At 35.4% G+C, this 22,181-nt stretch overlaps 1 protein-coding gene across 2 annotated transcripts in view; it reads right to left on the reverse strand.

The window, feature by feature from the left end:
• The window catches only part of LDLRAD4 (low density lipoprotein receptor class A domain containing 4), a 260,918-nt gene that overhangs the window by 211,547 nt on the left and 27,190 nt on the right, over window positions 1-22,181 (reverse strand). For both annotated transcript variants that reach the window (XM_034429402.3, XM_034429403.3), the window contains exon 2: window positions 6,600-6,683. The gene's annotated coding sequence lies outside the window, so the exon portion shown is untranslated. The remainder of the gene's footprint in view (window positions 1-6,599; window positions 6,684-22,181) is intronic.

Raw genomic sequence — 22,181 nt, forward strand, 5'->3', positions numbered from 1 at the left:
TACATTCATCCTGTAAATGAAGCCTTTGTAAGGTATTTTTTTAATCTCCTGAAGCAGTTATTTATGAATCATACTCTTAAATGCTCTTGCTGGAGCACTTACAGCATATCATGACTCACTGGTAATTTTCTTCTAGCATGATTTGAGGGGTGGGAGAAAAATGCCAACCTGCCATTAAAAGCACAACAGATAGTTCTTTCAAGCATGATTTCTAATTATTATTTTTCCTTTCTCTTTTGATGACTTGAAGAATGGCTCACTCATCTGCATTAACGCAACACTTCAGTTTTCATTAATATATCATGAAAATTGAGATTTCATTTGAACATTATCAAAGGTTAGAAAGTAAATTGCTTGTCCCACATATGCATGGCATGCTGTTATTTCTGAGTTTCATTTACCTGACTTCTCAATTATTATGCACCCAAATCTTTGCTTCTTGTAACTGGAAACGAAGCTCCTTTGAGAAAGAGCCAAGGGAAAAGCAGCTACAAAGAATAAATTGCTGAGATGTCTATGCCAGCACAGTTGTAGCTGCCAAGAAATATAGTGCAATCCTGTTCTAAACTATGTTCAGATATGTAGGTCACTTTAATGTACTGGCTTTGCTTTCCAATTCCTTATTTTGGCACAGCATGTAGTATAAATTCAGATTCTAATAACTGATGCAGCATAATCAATTGATTAGTCTTATATTTAATTTCAGGCCACACTGAGATCCAATCCAGATTTAAAGTAGGCTATGGCTTCAGCGTCTGCATTTTTCCTCTCTTCCTATAGACCCAAGAGGAGAAGATTTAGAAGCATAATTATTATAGTATTCCTTCTATCTTTAATTTACTGAAATGTACTGATACGTTTGAATCCAAAACTATAATTAATTTTAATTATAATTTAGAAGAAACAAACCATTAAAAAAAATCTAAACCAGAATTAATCACAAAATATTGGTTTGTCATTGTTTTTTAATTACGGGGCCAAATTTATATATATCTTTTTAATAGTATTTTAATGTTTGTAGTCTATATTTTTATTTGGCTGTAAAATAGGTCCTCAGGGAGAAGGGCGGTATATAAATTTGATATAAAATAAAAAATAAATAAAATAAAAATAGTATCTGTAGATGGGATATAAATATGTTACAAAGATAATAGGACTATCATTATAGCTTCTTACTGCATGTGAAACACAACTTATTAGACCATATATAAATATGATAATTATAACATTTAAAATTGGAGTGTTTTTAATGTATTCAAGCTCACCTATACATCCATTCTGAAGATGAAACAAGACAGATTAAAGATACATATTTTACAACCTGGTTTGTTAAATAAGCTTATTGAACTTATTAACTCATAGTTTTAGCTAAGCATGATGTGCCAATGGCTTCGTGTTTGGTACAAGTTAGGCTGTTATGGCTCTCTCAGTAAAGATCAAGGCCCCTTTGACTTGAAGTCAATTCACAGTGATTTCATCAACACATATATGAAGTTTTTTTGAAATCTTTTGGAAGTGAATTACCACCACTGCCTTCTTCCATAATGCTTCTGATTTTCTGCTCTAACCTATAGTCTAGTATTCCCTTGTGGTCTCTCATCCAAATACTGAGACTTGAGCCCCCATCCAGTTCAAACAAGGTCAGGCAGGTGCTGCCATCTACTGAGATATTCAGTAGCTCTAACATTCTTGATAGGTTTGTGTACATATGAGACCAGCAATTTTGCCTCAATAAGAAAATTAGCCACATTTTTGCAAAATGGACAATGTATTACTCCAAGTAAAATCTTATAGTAAACCTTTCTGAGAATGCTTTTTTTATATTATACACTAATATATACTATACTAATACTACTGTGTTTCTCCAAAAAGACGACCCACCTTGAAAAGAAGGGTCATATTTTCGAGCGCATGCAATCAAATTAAGCCCCACCCACAAAATTAGCCCTAATTAAGACCCCGCCCACCCCAGGGTGCAGGAGGTGGGGCGAGGCACACAGGTAAAAAATAAGCTAGGGTGGGAATGGGGGATGGAGCTGCTCTACTTACCAGGCCTTGCACACCCTGACACCTGCCTCTCCTTCTTCTGCAGCTGCTTGCCGCCACTCGCACGCATCGCCCCGGCCTCCGTTTCGCCTTTAGATGCCTGCTGGAAGGCATCTGCAGCCGATAACAGAGCTCCGTTATCTGCTGCAGAGTCCTTCTGGCAGGCATCTGAAGGCCAGGGCGATGTGTGCGAGTGGCAGCAAGGGGCCACAGAAGAAGTGGGCTAGCAGTGGGCTCCTACTGGGCGGAGCTGTTGGTGTCACCGCTGCGAGGTGAGTCAATAATTAGAACCCTCCAAAAAGAAGGCCTAGCCGTTTTTTAAGGGGTCAAAGGAAAATAAGACCCAGCCTTCTTTTTGGAGAAACATGGTAATACTATACAATATTAATACTATACTACATTACATTACACTATACTACACTATACACTTTGTACTATATATCCAAAGTATGAGGAATGAAGAATCAAAGGTACATGGGAAAATGAAGTGCTAATCAAAGACATTGTAGAAAATGTGACTACAGTAGTTTCTTCTGCTCCTTTGACTGATCCTCCATCTATTATTTGCCAGTTGGAAGGGAAAACAAAATGTAGTATGATTTTACAATACTTTCTTGATATTTCAAGATACCTGCTATGGAAGTAGCAGCTACTTTTTATATACAGCTTAAAAAATTCTCTCTTTCCTGCTCAAGTTTCTCATTTCCCCTCAGTTGAGATCATCTCACAGTTCTTCTGATGATCTCATCTGTTACATAACCAAAACACACAGAGGCAAAGTCTGCAGTCCACTCCATGTTGGAAGCTATTTGAACTTCAAAAGAATTATAGGCAAGGCAGCTGCAGAATCAAGTCTGTAATAAAGATGGGATTTACTAAGAAAACTAAGTGCGACAGACTAGACTCTAGGAGGAGCTGCCTGAAAGCATAAAAAGCCCAGGCTTTTAGAAAGGTGTGAAAAAAGTCCAATTAGTTCTCAAATGTACATTTTTAAATCAGGAAAAAATATTATCTCTTCAAATTTCTCTTGCATAACCTGATTTTAGCTTGGGTCCATCCTCTTCTTCCTTAATACCTTTCAGCATATGCTATCCAATTTAGGGCATGTCAAATATTTCAACTTTCAATTTTCAAACATTAGGGGTGCTCAAAAGTTGTGACATGCCTTGGATTGGTTACTTTTATATATTTTATGCTTTTATATATTTTGTGCTTGGTAAGTAACTACATAAATATCATACCTTTTTAACATTTTGTTTGTTTCATTTCTAAACCTCTAGTTCCTAGAGACCTTAGTTTAATCTATGCTGTGTATAATACAATTGGATAACACACACTGTTGGAGTGCCCTCCCCCAAATAATTTTCAATTACACAGTTATTTGGATCCTGATTTCTTTTCCACAGTCAAGAATAGTTTTCATTACCATGGAATGGAGCTCCTCTTCCCCTTGCACCTGAAAACATACAGTAGTATTATAGATTTGAGGAATCTGGGAACAGGATTGCATCCTGTGAGAAAGGTTAAAATCTGAAGTGATAGAAATTACTTCCTTTTCCTGATTAGAATATTGCTTAGAATTCCAGCCAATAACAGAATTAACATGCCAGAAAATATTTGTGGGCTTTGTTCCAAGCATTTATTTCCCTAAACTATCAAGACTTAATATTAGTATTGAAATTAAGTATGGAAGTACTAGAGTAGCAATGTGTCATTCATTGTTTCTAATCAACAATATAGCACACAAATGGAATTACATTTAGTCTTTAGATTCTTTCCTTCTCAGATTTCTTAATTATATGTCTAATATCAGATATGGTACTTCTGCACGTCTTCAAGAACTGGGAACTTATAGTGTCAGTAAAATACTTGCTCTACTCACAGAGCAAGCAGACAAAGTGAATAAAAAAAGCAACCAATAAATAGGCAATGCAGTACATATCAGATTCCAAAGTGAGGAAGAAATTCCCAGATATCAGGAAAACTTTGTTTAATTGATGAAAGCTCAATCAACTATTTTGATCTACTTTTTAATAACTGGTCAAGAACTATAACTTTTTGACAACTGGTCAAGAGAGAAATCACTATAACACATTATAGTGCATTAAATATCAAATAAAAGACAGAAACAACAAAAAAGGTATTGTATGACAATCTTTTTACACAGGCTATAGAAGAGTTAAAATATTCACCTGCATTATACACCTGTATGAACATTAACCGTATACACATTTGCAAATCAAATTGTCAGCTTTGATTTATGTTCATATGGTTTTTCTCTGACATAGAAGGGATGAAAAAGTTTCTCTTTGGTATGGGCTTGTTATTTCATCACAATGTCCAAGAAACACACTTGTGTTCATTTTTCCTAGAAACAATGAAACCTTTTGTCTATTTTTAGGCAGACAAGCTATTTCCACAAACAGCGGGCTTGTATCCTAAGTGCTGCATGTGTCAAACATTTCATCTAGTAGCCTGTAGACATGGAAATATATGTCTTTTTGAATCAAGTGTTTAAGAGAAGTTTGTGGCCACCAAAGTGTGCAAACCAATTTGATGGAAATTATTTTTTATATCCTACAATGTGAAAGAGGCAACCTAGCCCGTAGACTGGATAGTGTAAGCCAGAAACAATTTTCCGTTTCTGTTATATTTGTGTCCTTGAAAAGCAATTTGAAATATAACAGAGTTACCAGGTCTGCATCTGAAGATGACGCCTGTTTCTTGAAATGTTCTCTGGCGACAGAGCTCCACTACTTTCCAGAGTGGCTGGTTTTGTTTCTTTTTATATTGTTCCTCCTCAATTTGCAGCAATGTGGAAGGCCCTAATTTCGTCCCAAAACTCTTCAGAGACGAAACATTGGGCAAAGCAACTAGGAAGTTGCTGCAATGCCATCTTTTAATGGTACTTTTTAATTTAGTTTTATTTAAGACAATAACTGGAAATGAAATGTTTTGAGTTTTGTATTGTTGGCTTTTGCCACAGACAAATTAAAAATAGTTGACAATATCTCCTATGGACAACTATAATTGAAAACCTTATTTGAATGTATTACCTTTGATTTTGATTAGGTATTGTGAAAACCTAAGCAGATCACTTTGCAAATGTGAATGACAAAGCAGCCAATCATTCCAATGTATGAGCGTACATGCGCACATGAGCGTACTTATGATATAAGTAAACCTGTAGTAGCCCAAAAACTAAATCAAGTTTAAATAAAGTGAGTCATATTCACCAAACGGGCCAGTAGCCATAAGTGCTACTCAGCTATTTTTCCATGTTGGTCTGAAGAACAAAATATTACCAAACTTACTTATTTATGTAAGATTACTGAAATCACTGTCATGAATGATCTCACAACATTCCCCACAGCTTTCCTCGCACAAGCACGAAGCCGAAGACACCAGCCTGAAGATGACGAGTGGGACCTCGTCGAAACATTGCCAAGATACTTTCAATCTTACATGGGAAAAGACCCAAATACACAAAACTTGCATATATATGCTTTTATATATATATATATATATATATATATATATATATATATATATATATATATATATATATAAATGTATGCATATTCTTTCTAGCCAGGTTTTACCTACGTAAACTAAGTTATTCTACAGCCCTGGTTCTGTGAAATCTCATTCACAAGTTTCTGGGCCTTTTTTCTGCTGACAAACTGCAACTCTGTGTTGCTCTCTGGGAGAGAGTTGCAGTTTGTCAGCAGAAAAAAGGCCCAGAAACTTGTGAATGAGATTTCACAGAACCAGGGCTGTAGAACAACTTAGTTTACGTAGGTAAAACCTGGCTAGAAAGAATATGCACATAAAAGCCTACGAAAAAGAAAAAGACACACACACACACACACACACACACACACACACACATATATATACACACATATATATAAAGTTAAAATCTCGGGTGTTTTCCCGCATCATTAAAAGTCTGTTAGTTAAAATGCTTAAAATCCTGGCTAAGATCCCAGCTCAAAATCCTCTAAAATCCCAACAAAACACTTTGTAAGGTCTTTTAAAACTCTGGCTAAAATCCTAACAAACACTTTAAAGGTTTGGCAACATTTTAACAAGCTCTCTACCTTGTATCTTCGGGCCTTTACTATCAGTAAAGTAAAGCTGTGGGTCCTGCTTCATTATCCTAGCTGCAGCCTGATTGCGTGTTAACAGCCCAGCTTTTTCTGGTTCCCTATTACTAACTGTCAACTGCAAAGAGGTAAAGATTCTAGTAGGCATCACAGTACCACTGGTTGCCTGCTGAGATCTCAGCATATCTTCTGGCTCGGTTCTCGCTCTCTCCCTATTGCTAGCTATCATCTGCAAAGAGGAAAGGATTCTGGCAGGCATTACAACACCATTGGTTGCCTGTTGGGATCTCTGCCTATCCTCTGATGTTAAACTCGAGTTTCCCTTAGTGCAGGTCTCCAAATACTTGATAACCTAGAGGTGTCATCTCATCTATTCATATTTTGCGGCCTCTTTTCAATTTCAATATATATATATATATATAACATATAAATTGTGTTACTCACCACAACTGATTCAGGAAGCCACAGTACAGCTTTGAATTCTATTTAATTAATAATCATCCTGTTCAGCCAGTAATTTCAGTTATTCTGTGGAGAGAAACAAACAAAAATTGTTTTAAATTTCCAAGAATTCTTCTCCAGCAAGACCTTGATGAACCTCTATTGTGATCTCAGCTGAAATATGGATTTTCAAGACAAATTAACAACTATTCAGAGGACAAAAATAGTACATTTTTCTACAGAAGAAAATAAATATCTACTTGACTTTCTTTCGCTAATTATTATTCTTAATTATTATACTTATGTCATAATTGCTAAGAAGTAATAGTTTTCAGCATACAAGCTTTTAAAATATTTAAAAAATAATTAGAAAAAATTAAACAAGCTTACTAGTACTTTTTACTGTTTTTACATACATTCCAAAATTGTATGTTATTTTGCACACAGTAGTTTTTTATTACGTATTATAGAAGGAATGAAAAAGCAGGCTAGAAAGAGTATTAGCGCTTTTGAACTTTGGTGTTGGAGAAGACTCCTGAGAATACCTGGACAGCCAAGAAACTAAGCAAGTGGATTACTGTATAAATCAACATTAAGAGTTCTAGCTCAAGGTACAAATGACCAAGCTCAAATTATCCTACTTTGGACATATTACAGGTAGTCTTCAACTTACAGCCATTCACTTAATGACTATTTGAAATTGCAATGGCACTGGAAAAAGTGATTTACAACTAGTTCTTCAACTTATGATTTTCACAGCATCCCCGTGGTCAAGTGATCGTGATTCGGATACTTGGCAACCAGCATGCATTTACTATGGTTGCAAAATCCCAGGGTCTTCCTGATCTTCCTTGGCTTCCAACAAGCAAAGTCAATGGGGGGAAATTGGATTTACTTAACAACCATGGCAAAACGCACTCATAAAATCAGGCGAACTCACTGAACAACCGTATCATTTAGCATTTTGGTCCCAATTGTGGTTGTAAATTAAGGACCACTTGTATGTAAAGACCTCATTGTCTAAAGGAAGTGATAATGCTGGTAAAAGATAGAAGAAAAGAGAAGATGACCATCAGCATGGGCTCTGTTACAATGGTGGTGGGTGTACCATTAAAGATGGAAAAACCAAGTTAGGGGTAGATTGTTATGGAGAAAACTCATCTATGCAGTTGCATATACATCATCAATCAACCATGCAATAAAAAATATAATAAATACTAAAGACTTTGAGAAAGGAAAGTATAATTAGCAAACAAGTAAATAAGAATAGACTTTTAAAAATGCATCCCTCTCCTGAGCAATTGAACAATTCAAATTAATGTCTTTTCAAATATGCACTTTTAAAATGAATTTCAAACAACAGGCTATATTTGCTGCTATTTACTATATATATATTGAAACAGTCAGATTGTTCTATTTGATTATACCAGAGCAACATTGTTACATTCAAAGTACAAAGCTGTTTGTGAGAATTTTTATCACATCTTTGTTTCAGATGCCATTAGGGTTGTATAGCTTTCTCTTTGTCTCTCTCTACTTAGACTTTGCCAGTATGTAGGATTAAACAACTTTCCAAGGTTGAATAAGCCACCATCTGTCTGTTTTGCATGGTACTGTTTGCCATACAGGAGGCTTGTCCCTCAAAGCATGTTTCTACCATATGTCACCCTCAAGTGATCAGCCAGACATTTGAGAAAAAAATGAGCAAGTCTTACTGGAAAATCCCTCTCTAAAATTCTAGAGGAAATTCTCAAGGCTGTGTTTGTCATATCCTGTTATCGTCATGTGCCAGGAACTTTAGAGGTAAATCATCTAATAAAAACGGTATTCTATATACCATTTCCTAACTAAAATTCACAGGTCTATCATTTTAAAAGGCATGAACCAATATAGGCAATTCTCATCTAGTTCAGGTTGCTACATTCCTCATTCTAAACTAGCATATTAATATAAATCATCCAAATTAATTTTAAGCCCTTACAAACCTAGACATTTCCTATGCAGTAAACTTTTACTAGTTTTATTATTTAGCAAATACAATTAGAAATAGTTTTTCTCCAGACATTTAAAATTATATATGCCAGGTTGCTCCGTTACCGCTTTCAGTTTTCTTTCCCAAGTGTAGAACAGAATGCATATATTTCTAAATTCAAATTCTTTCAAATGACAGCCAGATGTTTGGCTTGCTACAACTACGTGTTTTCTTGGGCTATGAAGCATCCAAGTACAGGAAGTAACATTATTAGCTGCAAACTTTTCATGATCTCTATTATTACTTTCAATTTTGTTTCATTCAATGCATACTTAAGACAGCCATTTGTCTATATTGGACAGTCACTTGTCCATGATGATATATGGTTTCCTGCAGGGGGTTGAACTAGAAGACCTCCAAGATCCCTTTCAACTCTATTATTCTGTACAGAATGATCTGTATAGTTGTTGCTTCTGTATAATTAGAAATAGGACTGTTTGGTGAATTAGTATGTATATCAACTATCATATGCACAAAAACAGGTGTACATACTTTAAGATACTTTAGGATACATAATTTAAGATAAATCTTCCACAGCTCTCAGCTGCAATTAGAAGAGAAACAAATTAAAATTAAGTGAGTTGTTACCAAGTAAGCAGTAGATAAATAGTCAAGTAAGAAAATAATCAAGCTAGATTATTTTATGCTGGTACAATGGCCTTATTACAGAGCTATCCAAACTTGACAACTCGAAGACTTGTGGACTTCAACTCCCACAATTCCTCAGCAGCAATGGCTGGCTGAGGAATTCTAGGAGTTGAAGTCCAAAAGTCTTCAAGTTGCCAGGTTTAGAGACACCTGCCTTATTATGTAAAACATTTCTTTAAACTATGATTTGTTGGTTGGTTGGTTCATTTTGTTTATTGGATGTTGAGCTGCCCAACTCCAAAAAGACTCTGGACAGCTTACTGTATTTGAAAGAATATATAATGTAAAAGAATCATGACCATCTGAACAAAACCCCATAAATAAAACTCAGAAACAAGAAAAATTGCCATGGATTCCACAGACACTTTAACCCCAGGCCTGAAAACAGAGCCAGGTTTTAAGAGATTTCCAGCACATTTGAAGAATGGGAGCTGTAGCCTATCTTCATGAGGGCTGCTGTTCTGAAGACAGGGGCCACAACTTCATAATAATGTTATTAATGAACCTTTACTCAAACGTTAGGATTTAGGATTTAAAATTTAGAAGAGATCTTGTAATGCTTAAACTAAAGAGATGGAATATGTTTTATGCACTTGGGAACATTATTACTTCTAAATAGTTAACTCTGGAATGAGTATTTGTAGAAAACTCTTTGCTTTATCTATAGAGGGCAAAACCAACACAACAAGAATTCTTCTTTTCTTTTGTTAAATTCTCATTCTGTTAATCAGGGAGACAATTTTAATTTTACCATTTTGCAAAATAGCTGCTTCATTTCATGGTTTTATCAAAATATAAATCAACAGAGACTTATTGTTAAAACCCAAGTGCTGGAAAGGATGTGGATTTAAAAACTAAAATATAGTAAATATGGTTAGAATGTTTTTAGAATCCAGTTGGATTTGTAGCCTTATCCAGTAGGGCTCTTCTTGTGTTTTATTTCAAGATATCACAATGAAAGTTAATTGACAGGTGATTAGTTGCTACTATATATTTCATTTGGTCAGATCAAATTTTAAACTACAGATGAAAACTAGATCACTTGTTGCTGATAATATATTGTAAGTTCTTTATAGAATGTAGCTGTTTTGTTTCCTAATACATTATAAAATGAGACTCATTGTACAATTTGGCAATTCAATTACCTAAGGAGAAAAGACCAGAAAAGTTAGTATAAATGATAGCACATTAAAAGTACACCCACATACCATGACTCAAACACCAACACTAGATGGGAATTTATACTAAAGAGGAGAGTGAGCATGAGGGCAAACCATTTAGGATTTTTAAGCCAGACATTCAAATTAAACAGAGCTAGTCCTACTTTTTGATTTCTCCTTCCACATTAAACTGCAGGAATGATGCCGTTCCTTCAGATCAAAGGAAAATAATCAACCTAGAGCCAAACCAGTATCATGTTTCCTCTCCTCTCCTGCTGCTTTATCTTTATCTTTCCACAGAGGAAAATTCAAGTATATGTTTTTTCAAATTTTGTAAATGCCAAATCCATTTAAAAGGAAAATAAATGATGCTAATCACAGACAACTTTCTACAAATATTTGTAAAGAAGTCTTACAATAAAAATAATATAGGATGGACTCATTCATCAAAATTATTTCAGAAGAGCAATGCAACAGAGCACATGCAATAGCTACTAAATGTACAAATACAAAAGGAGGAAAAACATGAAAGATAAGAGAAATACAGCAGGGCACTGCATTTCAACAGGAACTGCAAGATGACTTTGAACAACAACACTGTAGGAACAATGTCAGTTTCCTAATTTATTGAGGTAGACGTCATGTTATGGAAAAATGTTGAGCTTCAGAGAAAACTGATATGGCCAAACACTTCAATCTTTGCATATTATACAGGAAACAGGTCTTTTGCTTTCAGTGCTTCCTAGGAAAACTACTCATCATTTTGGAATCAGGAATCTGGTTACAGAACCCAGACAATTGTTGAGGCAATATATGCTTAAAGAGGATTAAGTAACACAAGAAGCCCATAAAATCACATTTGGTCCTCTAACGCTATAGACTCGTCAATCTGAATAGTTTATCAACAGCTCAGTGACTAGAACTCACAGTCACCTAGCTTCTAGTCTGATGTCTTAACCACTACAACAAATTGTCTCTCTTTGGAAAGTTAAGGAAAAGCAGAATACATCAATTGGAAAGTATAATTATTTATAGTCTCATATATATAGGCAGTCCTTGATTTACGACCAATAAGTTACAATGAACCCATCCCCAAAAGCTACTTAGGAACCAACTCTGGACATTGGAAAGTTGCACACGCACACATACCCATGGTCACATGACAGCATTTCAGGCACTTGGCAACGAGGTCACCTTCACAGCTGGGTGCCGCATTCCATGGTCATGATTGTGGTTTACTAGTTGTTTTTCTGGTTTTTGGCCTTTGGGGCCAGTTTCTGGCAAAAAAAACCCCCAACCATCCATATGGATATATGCATGTGCTTAACAATCACATCATTTGCTTAACAACCACTATAAAACAGGTCATGAAATGGTTAAATGCATGTCTTGACAAATGACCATCATAATCTATGACAGAAATTCCAGGCTCTGTTATGGTCATAAATTGAGGACTACCTATAATGGGTATGTCTGTAATTTAAAAATCAGATTTCCAGCCAGAATTCCTTTTATCGGTGCAATGCAAGGTAAGTAAACATAGCTGCTGTATACATCAAGCAATCAAGAAAGGATCAGTAGAAAGCTGCAGACCTTTCAGAATTAGCAAATAACTAAATAAATATAAATATAAGTATGCATAATTTTTATACTACATCATGAATGAAGACATGACAAAAGAGTATTTTTTTTTTCACATAATGTGCCCAAGTGTCTAGAGCAAAAGGTCATTGAAAAATATTTGCTGTAGACAGTACTGTTGATATGGAAAGAGAACGGCAGCACTCAATTGCAACTGCCGAGTGGCATGAACCAACTGTCAATGTTAAAAGTGTTTTGCCTGTAAAAAGAAATCTGTGTGTGTGTGTGTGTGTGTGTGTGTGGTATGCCTGATCAATAAGGAGTAAATGCTGCAATGACAAGTATGTGTGTTAATACACCTACAGCATTGATTTAGTCGCTAGCCAAAATAAGAGCCAAAACATTCCCCCCTCCCATCTCTGTGGCTCCAAACTGTAACAGCAAGCAGTTAAACAACATGCTCTGTGGCCAGATGGCTTAAATAAAAAGAACACTTTTTGTTAATTAGGAAATAAATGAATCTGCTGTTAATACAACATGTTACAGTGCAGGAGAGCAGTTTAAACTTTTGATCTTTCCAATAAGCAGGAACACTGCTTCCATATGACAGTATTAGAAGCTTTGTGAAATATTCTCCAACCTCTTTCCGAAACTTACTGAATCAGTATTTTACAACTGTTTATTCCTTTGCAAATGAAAACAGTAGTGAAAAATAAACAGGGAATACCATCTAGTTTGGGAGATAGATCATATATGTAAAATTTTACACCACATTTTACAATTTAGCCAGATAAACTAATAGATTAATTGGTTTAGATGTTTTATTTTCATGGAATGTGGCCTGTTTGAAAGAGTTTTTTTAAAAAAAAAAACACAGTTCTATTCTTATGGTAAGCATGGTTGCATTTGGGCCTGGGATGATCTGGGGCCACTGTGGTCCTGCTGGCTTGCAGCAAAGGTAGGGCTGGACATATAAGGTACCTAACATTGGGGAGAAGGACAATTTATTCTGTACATGACAGGTTGGGAGAAGCACTGAAGGGGGCTTTAGGAAAGGCTTTAATGGAAGAGCAATTTGCTGCATGCTTGGTTGAAAGCCTGGATCATCAATGACATTAGTCTCAAGATGTTGCTGGTAATCCATTTGTATTGAGATTATATTTATCCATGATTGGTGAGAGGTGACTGCGTGATCTGGCATGCATTACCAAATTTTCTGAGTTTTGGGAATGGATGCTATCCTATTCCAGATTTAAGGTCTCAAATCTTACATTCATAATGTTAAGGTCTGGGAGGGGAGTGATGATCTTGACTCTGACCCAGGGACTCTGTTCTTTAGTTGACAGGTTATGCTTGTATATAAAAAGTGAGTTAAACACAATGTTAATTACCATGTTAATTAATTTGATACCAGCAGCTAGGAGAATGCCATGATTGTTCCCCTCTATAAAGGCAAAGATAGAGAGAATTAATGAAAAAAAAAACTGTAGTAGAATTAAAGTCTGTAGAGATTCCAACCAGGTCATGGTTGTCCCAAAGGTGCTTTTTCAGGAGGCAACGGACTTTGTTTTTTTCTTTTGAAGACATTTCACTCCTCATCCAAGAAGCTTCTTCAGCTCTGGCAGGATAGTGGGGAATGGAATGTAGCAGAATTACTTTGTTAAATGTTCCTGGGAAGGTGTTTAGCAGAATTCTGTTCAAAAGATTCAACAGGTGACAATGAGCAAAATTTGGGAACCACAATATGGCTTTATGGTAGGAAGGGACAGGCAAACTACATTTTTAGCTTGCCAACAAGTCACTGAGAAATGTATGAAAGTGAGAAAAAAATTACATATTTGTTGATACACTAAAAGCATATGATAAAGTGAATAAGCTTAAATTAATGGAGTGTTTTGCATGAATTGAAGGTTGGTTGCTGAATGTGTAATAGCGGTATATATTTAGAAGTAAAACATGTGTGAAAATAAATGGAATGCTTAGCAAATTTTCAACATTGAACAGGAATTAGGAATAAGCATGTTTGATAGCCCCCTTCCTTGTTTGATGGATACATGAATAAGTAAAAGACAAGCTCTTTGGCAGCTGCCTGAACAAAAAATGATTTATTTTCCAAGTACAATATTCACAAAATTCTGTTTAGCAATGTTTGTTGAGATGAAAGGGTAAGGGATACAGGGATTTCAGCAAGTGAGCTATTTTCAATTTAAATCCAAAATATCTTGATGCACATTAGGTAGAGTTTCTCTGATTTTCTTTCTCAAAGCCTTTTTCTGATCTTTGCTGATAGAGAAGAAGTTTGCAGCTGGTTGTTTATATAATAGCTGTTGTATCTTTATCAGTCTGGGAATCAGCTCTTATATCAGTGTTTCGGGTACTCTTAGAACTGTGTTGGTTGGAGACATATATTATTGTACATAGATAAACTGGTGTTGCTTTAGATTAGAACTTGAATGATTTGCAGTTGGTGTTAGATTTTATGATGCCGCGAAGAGTATGGATCTGAAAATTAATGTGTCAAAGATCAAAGTGAATTTGAATGGGAAAATGGGAGTGAATGATTAGATAGATAGATAGATAGATAGATAGATAGATAGATAGATAGATAGATAGGTTTGTGTGTGATTGGAAAAAGAAGACATTTTAAATTTTGCGAATGCTGGTATAAAATAAGTAGGTAATGTAAGATTTGTTATGAAGAATAAAAGTTTGTTAAAAGAAGTGAAAATGGTTGCATGTAAAAATATGCTTCTGTCTCCTTTTTTATATGGATGCAACAATTGGATATTTTAAGAGAAACATAAAAAGTTGAATGCAGTAGAAATGGTACAACAAAGAAAGAAAGATAAACTCAAGAATTAATTTGTGATGAATTAATGGGATAAAAAGAATAGCCAACATAAAAGTGGTGCACTGAGATCAGTTGGCCATATATAAAGATTAAAGGAATAATGAATGGGTCAAAAAGAAAGGAAGTAGAAAACTAAGCCTTATATATAGTTCTATATATAGTAAATTTCCTCCTCTAGGTAGAATCTCCGCAGTCCATGTGGGCAGACGGTTTTTTAGGATCCCACTTTCATGAGCAGTGAAAGGGCTATGAATGTGAAAGCATGGCTTCTCTGAAGCAATCCCTTTGCTTTGGAACGCCTGGCTGCCAGACATTAGACAAGTGTCTTATCAGTTTTCTGCAGAGCTATTTGTTTCAACAGAAGGTGGATAGGCCTTCAACAAAAAGAGGCTACCAATCATTGCTTTATAAGCAAAATATCTGGTTTACCATCATTTAAAAAATGTCTTGTTAAACTGTTAATGAGAAAATACATTCTTAAATTCTCAAAAAAGCACATCAAATATATTTACTTCTGTCACAGAAGAACAGAGGAAAAACTACCAAGAAATGAGACGTACTATAACGCGTGTTAGTTTTATTAATATGAAAATGTGATTATACTTGTGGTTTTTGTTAATCTCAATTAGCATTATAGAATGTCAAAGTGCACAGATAATTCTATCTTGAGGATAAAGATGATGGAAGAAATGCTGCCCATGCATCCATTCTGCTATTTTGTCACAGACAAGATGTCAAGCTAAACACCCAGCCCACAGTTTCATCATTCGGTCATCCATCCAATCTCATCAATTGATTACGACAGTAACACATGTCCCCTCTAGCTAAATGACAGCAAAACTGTGGGTTGTAATCATAGGTCAGCTTCTAAGGACATTGCCATTAAGAATTGCCTAGTATGGTAACCAGAACACCTCTAGTGTAACTTCCAGCTGCTAGATGTTACTCTAATTTAGAAAATCAAAGGTGGCAAGCATTAAAAGTAATAAGCAATAATGTTATAAATAGGTACAAGGTACCTATTTATATCAATAAATTCCTAACTACAAATGCATGTACCAAATTCTTTACAGGTTTCAACTTCATTATAATGTACATTAAATCTTTGTGCTTCTATTACCCGTCACTATTACAGAGTATAAACTATCATCGTACACTCAAAATGTGCAATGTTAAAAGAGCTAAAATTGAAACTTTCCAATGAGTTTCTAGTCACGACTTCAAGCATCTTGTACATGGTTTCCCATTCAAGTAAGCTTCTATATTAGTCAGTAGTGCTGCTCTTCAGATCATTCCAAACACTTTTCATCACAATTTCTTAACGAACTAGACTTGCATGACAATATGTTAGCAAAGTACTCAAAATAAACCACTGTAAGAAAATGTTCACTGAGATAATTCCTACATGTACAATTTTTCCATCATCCTGACAGAGAAATATTTTGCTTAAGTCAGATGTTAAGTCACAGTTTTACAGGTATAAATGTTGTCCAGGGAACAGGACCTTCAGTGAGACTACTACTTCAGTGTAATAATGCCAGTATTTTCACCTAACAGATGGTATGAATAAATTTGCAATTACCCCCAAGTTCTGGTGTGTACTTTTTACATATTGATCCTTTCCCTCCAATTTATTCTTCATGCTAATCACAGTATACATAAGTAACTGATATGTATCTGAGTTGTTGAAATCCGGTACAGGCCCTTATTTTCTACTATGCTTGGAACATGAATACAATTCCCATATACTCTAACACATACAGTCACAATTGTTCTAAGGACCCAATTTTAAAGTGATGCATTGTCACTTCGTTCATAGGACCTTCCTTCCTATATGATAAATTAGGTTGAAATACAAAGTCTACTCAGTCAAATAGGCATTTGAAGTTAGATCTTCCTAAACAACTACTACATTATATGCTTAAGTATCCTATTGCCACTGCCAATTAGTGTAATAACAGTCTTGGAATTGGAGAGAGAATCAATCTGACTAAAGTGCAACTATTCCTGCTATTTTCAAACCCCATGGGTCAAGACTAGAAAATCTATTAGTTATTTTAAATGCTTGTGTAATAAAAAGGTCTTCAGAACAAACTAAGTAGAGGAAGGATTCCACCTGTACTGCTATGGTAAAAATAATTTTGGGCAATGGTGTAGCAAATGGAAATTGAAATTGAAACGGTCAATTAAATAAATAATCAAATTTGGAAATCATATAGCATCTTGCACATCCCAAACTGGAAGCTTAGACATAGAGAAACATTTGAGTAGACATATGCACACAGAAGGAACAACATAGCAAGTTATGTGAAATGTGTCCTAAACTTCACAAGTGATGTATAATAGACTTCAAAGTTGAGAGAGAGAGAGAGAGAGAGAGAGAGAGAGAGAGAGAGACAGAGACAGAGACAGAGACAGAGACAGAGAGGCAGAGAATAAAAAGCATTAAGTCAGAAATATATCTGGAAAGTAGAAAGAATAATTTGGCATAAGACACTTCTAATGTAAAATGTCAATAATAAATTATGCTATTACAAAGGAGCTAATGTGAATGCACATAATTACTTGAATGGTGCTGTACATTATGTTCTCAGATTTATGAAATGCTATACCAGTGTTTTTCAATCCTGGGAATTTTAAGATGTGTGGACTTCAATTCGCAGAATTCTCCAGCTATCTTAAAGTTGCCAAGATTGAAAAACCTTGTGCTAGACCAGGGATCAGCAACCCGTGGCTCTGGAGCCGCATATGGCTCTTTCATCCCTCTGCTGCGGCTGCCTGTTACTCAAAATATGCATCACATCCGCCAATGTGCGACACCCACCGGCACACAATTTATTGAGCTTTTCATCCCCCAGTAGGCCAACCATGGATAAATCCAAGAAAAGAAAAGTTTCAGAAGAAAACGGAAGGTTTAATTCAACTACATAAGCTAGTTTTGTGGCCGCTCTAGAAATAGTCAGGCACGGGAAGGGTTTTCTGGCTCCCAGTGTTTTCTTTTCTGTGGGAAACAGGTCCAGATGGCTCTTTGAGTGTTTAAGGTTGCAGACCTCTGTGCTAGACCATAGATGATTTCTAAACCCAATCTTTCATATTACCTTTGATGTGATTTGAAGAATGGTTTCTTCAGTGCTTTGAATTTTGCATAGTTTGCACATTTTATTTTTACAAACTTATTTGAGATTCTCTAATGTTTACTTCTAAACTATCTAGGGAAATTACATTATGAACCAATAGTAAATTTAAAAATATTATCAAATGAAAATAGAGAAATCAGCTCTATCTATCCACTAAATACAAAACAATAGGAACTTCCATTCTGGATACAAGATGTTGCATAGGTTTTTTAAAAATATTCCATAAAGGACACAAAACGAAAGCTTGCAGAACCAAACATGATAACAAAGAGGAACTATATTAGAAGACAAAGAGGAGAAAGGTAGATATCACCAAGGAGCAAAAGAAATGGAAAGATTCTTCAGACAGTAATCATAAGTTTATTTCCTGATGGCTATAACTTTATTATATACACTATCATGTTCAGCATATTATAATCATGTTAGGTTAGCTCAATTTTTTCTTCATAACTAAGAAAAAATTACATTGTGATTCTTCCTAATGAAAAGAAGTCACAGGAAAATAAAAAACATCAAACCAAGTGATGATTTGACAACAGAAAGATATACTTGTCAATGGTTTTCTTATGTACAATTATCAGAAATATTTTAAGTGATAAGGAATTGTATGGGTTTGAAGAATGTAATACTGAATTTGAAATAAAACTATGTACTAATAGTGATCATGCTATTGCTAAAATGTATACACTTTTGTTGAAATATGAGAAAGAAGAAAATCAAGTGAAGAAATGATAAAATTGGCTAAAATTTTGGCTACAATATACAAATGAATCAATGGAAAAATATGTTGTTGAAAGGATTGAAATTTACATTATGTTCTAACCTTAAATTTTTATAAAATGATGCATCATTGATATTTGTCACCTAATAAATTGTCTCAAATGTACAAACATTGTTCAAATCTTTACTGGAAATGTGAACATGAAAGCACATTTTATCATGTTGGTAGACATATAAAAAGGCTGTTGGTGAAGATGAAGGAACTTGCAGAGATGGCTAAATTAACTTCTTTGATTAAAGACAGTATCTACATTTATGGCTGATTGGAAACCCCATATAAATGTTTTGCATGAGATAGAAAAAAATGCATTTATAACTTGTGATTTCGGTGATTAGGGGCGGAAATGAATAATTGAAAAAAGTGGACTTTTTGGGTAATCGTAGAGATATAGCTTTATAATCATACTTGTATTTTTTTTATTTCTCTGTTTTCTTTATTCTGTTTATGTTTATGATTATGTTAGTTTCTTATGATATATATATATATTCCTCAAATCATTTGAGTATTATCCACTGCAAAGGACCAAATGAAAGCGTACAGATGTAGAACCCTAAAAGACATCAAAAAGAGTACCATATATAAGGCAAAGAAATCACTGTATGAGTTTCCAGTCACTAAAAAATAGATCGTTTTTAAGAAACAGAAATTTTAAGAAAGCACCAGTTTGCTTCAGTCCAATATTATGTATCTTAATGCAATTAAGTATAAAACCTGCAATATTTTTATTTATTTATTAAATTTATCAATTTAACAGGGTTTATCAAAATCTACGTCTTGTATCCCTTGGGGCAGGATAAGACATGAGGAGTTTGAATTATCTACTCTGCGACAGCACTTAAGGAGGGGGGGGTGCGCTAGAATGAGCCTTGGTAAAAACCTGATAATACCCTCAGTAAGTCAGGGAGAAAATATAGGGGGCCATGTCTCTTCAATATATTGTTTTTGGTGACATACAAAAACTATTGCAGCTCAATTTGGAGTAATTATCGCACACTCGGTTTTTTAAAGATCAGCCTAGTTTACATAAAATGATCTGATAAAGGCCACATGAAAGAAGCTTCTCGTTTTAAGGGATTGAAAAGGATCACTCAAAACACCATACAGCAGCCCAATGGTCTCTACATATGTGCATTTTAATGCATACTCTTCCATTCCACCATAGTCTTTTTCCCTGTTCTTTTGGCTACATATCTGGAAAGTACAAAGTAACATGAATGGTATCCAGTTATTTAATATGTCTGGAAGTTGAGTCATGGATTTTTTTTCTTATTGGTTTGCTTATCCAAATAGCTTGTTCCAAGCAGCTAAATGTTTCGAATCAATAAGAAGTACAGTTGCCATGACTCAACTTTCAGAGAATTCTACTGGATGATTGAGAATCTTCAACAGTTATTTAATGCCAGCATAAAACAACATGAGCTATTGAAGTGCTTCATTTGAGAGTATTATAAGTACAAAGTGCTGAACAAAATAGTAAGAAGATCAGAAACAATAAAAAAGTACAGAAATGCATACAGATAAAGTGATAAGTATCTATGTAGCCTTCTATTCAAGCACACAGGGAATATAACTCAGAACATTAACATTGTACAATTTGTCATGTAATTCCACATGAATGGAAGACCAGGTGCTTGCTCTTAAGAAAGTTAGACTGCTGAATGTATTGGGTTGAAAACAATATTCATAAAGTGAAAGAAGAATAATGAATGTCTCCAGTGGATAAAATTGCATCAAGAATGAAGGAAGCCTGGAGCATATATTTGTAAAGTAGTTCAAAACAAGACTAAAAATAAACCTGATTTATTCACAGGACTAGAAAAATGTAGAAGTTGCTAACAGACGGAACTGGTACATCATACACACTGTTTGAATGAAAAGGTTATTCACAACCTTATGTGCGATTGAATGCATCTTGCAACCATCCAAGGAGATCCAATGTGAATCGGTTTGATCATTGGTCCACTGTCCTTAAATTAATATTTTCACAATATCTTATGAAAGCTGCATTTAAAAAGTCACTAGTTTGATTCAAGCATAAAATTTCTATGCTAACAAAATAGAAATTAGTTTTTAACTTCATGTTATTGTTTGCTTTTCTTAAAGTGCATATCTCTCAGATTCTTAGAAGTCCTTGGTGTTCCCTGGCCTTGGTTGTTTTCTTGCAGACATTTCATTACCCAAACTAGGTAACATCATCGGTAAGTAGTAAGGAGTGGGATTTGCTCTCACTTTATATTATAGTGGCTTGTCCTATCAGCGTTGGTGGGAGTGGTCTTCGACTGTAATGACTGCAACAGCCACTATGTAGGACAAACAGGCAGAAAACTGGCAGAATGCATCCACGAACACCAACTAGCAGTCACAAGACATGATAAAAAATCTTTAATTTCACAACATATGAGACAGACTTAACCAATGTTTCAATGGGAAACCGTGACCATCCTAGACCAAGCCAAGTCCAAAAATGTTAGGGAATTTCTAGAAGCCTGGCACTCTGACAAATTATCCATTAATAGACACACAGATATAAACAATATCTAAATACTATGCAAAAGAGTCTATGGAGATTCTCAATCATCCAGGTTATGGTTGTCTCAAAGATGTTTTTTCAAAAGGCAACTGGACTATGTTTTTCTTGAGGAAAATGTTTCACTTCTCATCAAAGAAGCTACTACCCCAATGATGGCTAACCATTTCTGGACTGAGTGCCCAAAACACGTGTGCGTGCAAACCCCCACAATGCAATGCATGTGCGGTGCCTGCGCCCCGCCCCTGTGCATGTACGTGCAGGGGTGGTCCATGCATGCACATGCGGGGGCCCCATGCGCCTCTCCCCCTCCCGTACACACCCCGAGCCCCAAAGACCAGCTGGCTGGCGGGAGGTGCACATGCATACATGGCAGAGCTGAACTGGGGTGATGGCTCGCGTGCCCACAGAGAGAGTGCTGCGTGCCACCTCTGGCATGCATGCCATAGGTTCGCCATCACAGTACTACCCCACTATTCGGCCAGAACTGAAAAAGCTTCTTGGATGAGAAGCGAAATGTTTTCCTCAAGGAAAAAACATAGTCCAATTGCACCTTTGAGATATGTAAAAGAGACAATCAACAAGCCAAAAAGGGAACAAAAAGACCTCCCCACCAGCAATCAGCACCCAGATGAGCATAGATTAATTCCAAAATTAACATCAGACCAACAATCAAGTAAACAATATCCCAATCAAGGAACTGCCAAACAAACCAACAGTAAACAGCCCAACCAAAGAACTTGTAAGCCCACTCCCACCAACACTGTCCTACCTCCAGTACAGTCAACTGAGGTACAGATATTCTTCATAACTAGCACCAATGACCAGAATGTTCTTGGTGGTTCTTGTATAGTATTAACCTACTTGT

The sequence above is a fragment of the Pantherophis guttatus genome, chromosome 3 (assembly GCF_059756535.1).
Source record: "Pantherophis guttatus breed Tessera chromosome 3, ASM5975653v1, whole genome shotgun sequence".
Lineage (NCBI taxonomy): Eukaryota > Metazoa > Chordata > Lepidosauria > Squamata > Colubridae > Pantherophis > Pantherophis guttatus.